This window comes from Strongylocentrotus purpuratus, unplaced genomic scaffold (assembly GCF_000002235.5).
Source record: "Strongylocentrotus purpuratus isolate Spur 01 unplaced genomic scaffold, Spur_5.0 spur5_scaffold_15, whole genome shotgun sequence".
Classification (NCBI taxonomy): Eukaryota; Metazoa; Echinodermata; class Echinoidea; order Camarodonta; family Strongylocentrotidae; genus Strongylocentrotus; species Strongylocentrotus purpuratus.
The window spans coordinates 25461739-25469171 of record NW_022145600.1 but is presented as its reverse complement, the minus strand read 5'-3'; positions in this window follow the sequence as shown (position 1 = coordinate 25469171).

The window sequence follows — 7433 nt, the reverse complement described above, 5'->3', positions numbered from 1 at the left end:
CGTCTATTGAGAGCTAGATGGAAATTAATCTTTTGCATGCATAAACATAATGTTAGTGACCTTCTAGCATGCAATGCTATGCTAATCTCACATGGTCGAGTAAGAGCCAGAATGATATTAAAGCGTGTACAATGTCACAGAGTTAGTGCCCTTCTTGTATGTAATTCTAACCTACTTTGATACATTTTGTTGAGCGCCATAATGACATTAACTAGTATTCGTCAACACAGAGTTAATGCCTTTTTGACATGCAATGCTAACCTACTTTCAGAAGGACATTAACTTGTATACAGCGTTATTGCCTTTCTTCCACTGACTTGTCTAACATGCAATGTTCACCCTGCATTTATATTTGCTGAAAGCCAGAAAGAAATCGTTAAACTCGAACACAGTTTACACTGGGTTAATGCCCGCATGACTCTCAACAGCCGATGAATACCTCTCTCTCCAATTTGATTTTGATTTATGCATGTCTGCGAGTTGAAATAAATGGTCTCATATTTCAAACTTTATGGATCAGTCATACATCTTCATTAGATATGAACCTAGTATAACATGCTCCCTGTGATGGTTTCATAATCTTTTGTACCATGTTGGGGTATCTAATGATCTTTGTAGTAATAATCCTGGCATAATCTGATATTATTTATCGTATCGACTGATATAATCGTAATATTTCGCCTTTATACTGAATCTATATTTGAAGTTGCCTGTGCAGAAGCTTTATAATGTTTAAACATAATGTTGAGAACTGGGACCCGTTTCACAAAGGCTTTTCCAATAAAAAGTTACAAGAATCAGTGACAAAACTGCTGATGACCAATCAGGAGCAAGGGTTTCACTAGCTTATAACAAAAACTGTCATTTGTTACTGATGAAAAGTTTTGTGAAATTGTACCATGGTCAGGTGATTACATCGGGAATGAAACTGTCTAGAAGCTATACGGAGAGGAATATGCATTGTGGATTATGCACTGAATAACAATGATGTATTCTGTGAGGTTTTGGAATTATCAAAATGTAGAGAAATGAACTCAATCTTGGCTGAAAACCACACACACTGCACACAAAAACCTCTACACGGGACTACACACACATGTTGCATGTAAGTGTAGTCCAAATTGTTCACCTACTACTTTTAGTCATGTTTAAACAAAATTGAGATATTGGAAGAGCACTCCCGCTGACGTTGTATTTCTACTACGACATTCTTCAAAATTGACATATTAATAAGACTGATGAAGCTCAAACACTATTTTAATCTTTATCAGAGCTTAACACTCTCTTTAAACGTATTTGCGGGCAACTCTCACTGTGACATGAACCTTGTTCTTTTTTCTTCTTCTATAAAATGTGACACCCCGGATAACGGCCGCTCATTTAACCGAAACCAATTCGATTAAGGCACCACCGGTACACATCGGTGTCCCTTAAGTAATTCAATAATCTATACTGAAAGTTATTCTGGTATATACCTGTCTTACGCCTCTTGCTTTTCGTATTCTTGCAAATCCCACCCGGCAAAGACGCTGGGTGGCGTTGGCTAATTGGCAAAGGGGTAAAGAGTGCAAATTCTTGGGATCAGGACATGGCTTGAGGTTACGTGTCTTGTACAGATTAAACTGGAGTGTCGTTTAAAGGTTGCTTCATATGTAACAAGTTCATCCGTCATTTTCCTTTGTAAACACGTGCACGTACAGGGTCCTGTATGGTTTAATCACTTGACTGATAATGCATAGGGTGTAGGTTCAAGCCTCGCTACAGCACGCATGTCTTTAAAGGCATTGTTTAGCAATGTTTCAAGTTTTACAAATCCGAGATGCATGGCTCTACGTGTTATCAGTGTCTGTGATAATCATTATGGTGTATATTGAAGCCCTACACAAATTGCCCTTCAAACTGATCATGAAGTCCTTCAAAAAGTAAAATCTTTGAGTGACCGGTTTTACCATACTCGTTTTCCCCAATAAAGTGTAGTGTTATACAAAACCATTGGGAAAACGGTTTTGAAATTTCGAATTCCATATCTTGATAGTCAAACATGGGATTGGCTTGTAAAAGTCATGGGATTCATTTCTGACCTAAATGTTTATAATTATGATTGGTGCATGAGCTAAATCCAGGTTTTTATTTAGAATCAGAAGCAAAGTTACCTAATACCTTTAAGCAAGAAGGTCATATTGCTCCGATTGTCTCATTTTCGCTCGCGTGAACATTGCCAGCACAAACCACTGACCTCTACCTCCTGAACGGATCATCGCCCATTCCCATTCAAAATAAGTTACGTACTAAAAGGCTGTATTGTCTGACCGTTCATGAATATTCATGTTTTTGCTAAACTCGGCAAAATGTTTGCTTTTACTAAATGGAAAAATTACGGTGGGGGGTTGGATGAAATGGACATAATGAAATAGGCAGAAGTGATCTATGATAATTCATGCTCTTTATGTTTCGTGTGCACGACCTATAATCTTCAAATCGCTCGGTAAACTGAGTCCAAAGTTAGACTTGTTTCACATGTGTATTATAGGCAATGACGAGCTTGCAACCTATTTTGAAAAATTACGGTGGGTGAACTTTCAAAAGTCAATGAGACATGAGGGCTCCAATGAAAGAGCTAGTGATAACGTACGTCGGGGTAGATGTGCTTTTCGTTTAAACGAAAAATGAATTTTTAACGATTTAAAAAAAAAACGTCCATAGGCTAACATGTTAGGCTGCTGAATCTGATCATGCTCTGACGATAGGGGGCGTTGTGAAATGAAACTAAAAGGCTTTCGATTGCATTTCCCATAAACTTTTATTTAAAGCTTTGGAACAGTTCGGGTTTGGTAAAGTTTTGTGTTCTTGGGTAAAAACCCTCTACACTAATGTTAGCAGTTGCGTGATGAACGGGGGACACTCAACAGGATATTTTGGAATTAATAGAGGGGTAAGACAAGGTGACCCCCTATCTCCATATTTATTTGTAATAGTTATCGAATTACTAGCTCGTTATATTAGGAAAGATGAGAGCATTAAAGGGGTAGGATTCGGGAATAAAGAAATAAAGCAAGTTTTGTATGCCGATGATATTACATTGTTTTTAAAAGATATGGATTCAATTAATAAAGTGAAGAAAGTTTTCAAAAACTTTGAAAAATTAAGTGGGTTGAAGATAAATATGGATAAGACAAATTTTATGTGGTTAGGAGAGGAAAGTGATAGGCCGGGTTTACCTTTTTTTGGACATAGGGTACAACATATAAAGATCCTAGGGGTATATTTCGCACGTCATTCCAAAATAAAAGATGATTTGAACTATAAGGAAATTTTGAGCAAAATCAAAAGACTAATCGGTTGGTGGAAGCAACGAGATTTAACGATGTTTGGCAAAATTAAATTGTTGAAGATATATGTATTTTCAAAACTAAATTATGTTTCGTCTCTTATGACAGTCCCACAAAACATTTTTGAAGAAATCGAAAAGATTTCTTTTAATTTTATTTGGGGAGGGAGAGACAGAATAAAACGGAAAATATTATATCAAGATTATTGCGCTGGGGGACTCAGAGTAACGAATTTTAAGATATTTATCAAGACTCAGAGAATAATGTGGATCAAACGGTTGCTCTATGGAGAAAAGTATTCAGGTTGGAAAGTAACCTTTGACCACTTTTTCAGATCACTGGGGGGTCGAATTATATTTCTTTGTAATTATGATATAAATAAAATGGACTTGAAGGGTATACCATCTTTTTATAAAGACATGTTGAAGGCATGGCAAGAATTAGATAAATGCAGACACTTTGGAGAAAATAAGAATAATCCGATTATATTTAGCAACAAGTGTATTTGTCTCAGCAATAAAACATTTTTTGATGTCGAACTATTTCAGAAAGGTATACTTCAAGCATCAGATATAATTGTCAGAGGTCATTTAAAACCGATCTTACATTTTTTAAATTTGGGTTTTGAAACTAAAAGCTTGCTTAGAATTCAAAAGATCTTTTCAGCAATTAGAAACGATTGGATACAAAGTGATTTTATGGAAGTGGACACTGAAAATTTTGAAATAGAATTGATGATATTTGGACGTTTACAGAAACTATGTGATATAAAATCCAGGCGGTTATATGATTACTTCATTGAAGACCTTCAAAAAGAGTATACATTACATGTTACAGATGGCAACTGTCAATTTGATCTTGGAATGACGGAGTTGAAAGAAACATTCACAAGGATGAAATGTGCAATGCTTTGTAATAAACATAGAGAGTTTCAATACAAACAATTACAAGGGGCTGTATATACGAAAAGAGAGCTCTTTAAATTTGGTTTTGAGTCAGACCATTTTTGTTCCTTTTGTAGACTAGAAGTAGAGACATACCAACATTTATTTTTAGATTGTCTTAAAGTTAAAAGATTATGGCAGGAGGTAATTCAAAAGTTACATTTAATCGAAATTGACATTGATGATTGGAAACCCATTTTTATGGGAATATCCGGCAATACTGCGAGAATATTTGTAATAAATTGTATCATATTTTTAGTAAAGTATATCATTTTTATTTCTAGAAAAGAAGGAACTTTGCCATCTGTACAGAAAACAGTACATATGCTTAAAAATTACAGAGACGAGGAATACAAAATAGCCTTCAAAAAGGGGAAACTGGGGATGCACTTACAGAAATGGGAACAAATCGATGCATTTTTACTTTAATGGATGTGGGTATTATTATTATTAGTAGTATTATTAATTCTCTCTCGTGTACAGGTGGACAAACCGGAACAGGTTGCATGCAGTGTGTGTGTCGGCGTGAAGGGGGTATGATGAGATGGGTGGGCTAGGGGGGGGGGGGGTTAAGAGTTTGTGTGGTGTGAGTTGAGGGAACAGGTTGCATGCAGTGTGTGTTTGTGTTTCTATGTGTGTTTATGTGTGTGAAAGGTGGTGAAAGGTGGTGAAAGGTGGTGTGGGTGGGCTAGAGGGGAGGGGGGGGGGGGAGTGTGAGAGTGTTGTGATAGGATGGTAATATGTAATTTTAAACCTTCCTCTACTGTTATTTTGATTATTCACTGTTACATGCAAGACTTTTTTTTTCCTTTTTTTTTCTCTATGTTCATTGATTGATGTAACTTATGAAATGTCTTGTATCAAAGATCTTGTTTTATATTGCTTATCTTGATAATTTCTTGTTATGTGAATTTCTTGTTATGTGAAATTGTGAGGAAGGAAATAAAATATCATTTAAAAAAAAAAAAAAAAAAAAAAATCTTTAAACCTTCCTCTACTGTTATTTTGATTATACACTGTTACATGCAAGAATTTTTTTTTTCCTTTTTTTTCTATGTTCATTGATTGATGTAACTCATGAAATGTCTTGTATCAAAGATCTTGTTTTATATTGCTTAATTTGATAATTTCTTGTTATGTGAATTTCTTGTTATGTGAATTTCTTGTTATGTGAAATTATGAGGAAGGAAATAAAATATCATTTAAAAAAAAAAAAAAAAATATGATTATATTTACGTTGCCTCTCTTCACCCATGTGCTAGGCTGGTACCTGACAGATACGAATTTCATTGTAGCTGAATTTAGCAGAATGCAGTGAGCGCCAGTGTAATGGCTATGAGGCGACTTCCAAGTGGAGTGGAGAATGTGCACTTTAAGTTTGAGTGCCGTTTGCTAATTGAAAAGAAGGGTAAAGAATACCAATCAGGGCCCTGTATTATGAAGAGTTGCGATCAATCGCAACTTTATAAAACAAGGCCCTGGTCTGATTTATTGGGAACATCTAAGAATTTGATTTATTAATCCTGTATTCATACCTGTAGTTATCCTTTTAAGTCTACTGCATTTATTTTAATTTCCATAAATTTCCTTGACCTTCTTTGCAAATAATAATTACTATAAGATAATGTATGTTAATTATGCATTCAATGTATATGTTTAAATTCAATATATTTGTTTAATATCGTTTATTATCTGTATAAAATTATATACACTTGAAATATTGCATCAAGCCATATTATGTTCATGAAAATGTATGATGAAAACAAGAAAAAAGATGCAGAAACCAATAAATCAAATCAAAATCAAAATCAAAATAAGAAATTGTCTTTAAATAAGGAACTACTGCTTAACGGTCAGGCCCAAGTCACTCGCAGAAGATTGCCTTATATCAGTCAGCAGATCCCAAGAGATGTCGGGTATTATACCCCAGTCACTTCGGAGAAACCGACACAAGACCGACTATAGTCCAAACGAAACAATGTACTACCACTGTGGCTAAGAATCAGTCGGTGCGAAATCGGTTTGCAATCGGTTTGCAATCGGTATGGCGTTGTGACTGGGGTATTAAATATGTGTCGCTGTTGGCACGCTCCGATAAAGGGCTATTTTGTTCGATTGGATTGTTTGAATGGCCCTTAAAGTAATTATCTGATTTTATGGCGGATGACTCGATGACCTCCGTGCAATGAATTGTTTCCCCTCTCGAATGAGTGCGTCTTTCTGCATGTGCTAAGAGTGAGAGAGAGAGAGAGAGAGAGAGAGATAGAGAGAGAGAGAGAGAGGGGGGGGGGGGAGAAATGTGTGTTTGCTAGTACCCCTCTCAAACTGGCCTGATTTTCATCGGATGCATCCGGAGGGAGAGAAAGAGAGAGAGAGAAAGAGATAGAGAGTGTTATTGAAATTTCGGTTAAAAATCTGCTAGGTGAACTTTCTCAGTTGGTTGAATAACAGCTTCTCACAGAACGGTGCTAGAAATTGGCAGATAAACAAGTAAAAATGTAACGACTTACAATTCCTTATACAGTCAGACCTGCTCAAGTGACCACCTGTCTACAAAGACCTCAATTTTTGTTTCCATTGAAAATAGTTTCTCATTGAAACGTGTACTATAGGCACCTGTACATAAAGACCACCTACCTATAAAGACAATTTTCTTGTCTCCCTCGGGTGGTTTTTACAGACAGGTTTTTTCTGTATACGATTTTAATTCAACAGCCCCTCCTGCAACGAAGAAATATTCATTTAAATCAGCGCTTTTAAAAAACCCTCGGTTCTCCGAGGAACACCGACACTGCTTGCCGAATACAAACAACCCCCGCTAAACGCAGAAGACGAAATTGATATGTCATTTAATACACGGGCCAGCGTGTCATCGTATTGATTAAGCGCATTATCCTAGATTCCCCGGTTGAACCTGGTATATATTTAGAGGCCTACTTTCTCGTGAGGTCCATGCATGCATTGATTTGTTGTCACCGGGAGGAGGGTCCCTGCGAATATTACCTCTATTGGCGTAACATCACGCCAAGATGTCAGTAAAGAGTCAGGTCGAGATGCAGACAGGTATTTGACAAGATCATTTGGCTGACACGTACACTGCATGGTTTTGCGGTATTGTCTTCCTCATATGTTGATTCAAATATTTAACGAGCAAAGTTGA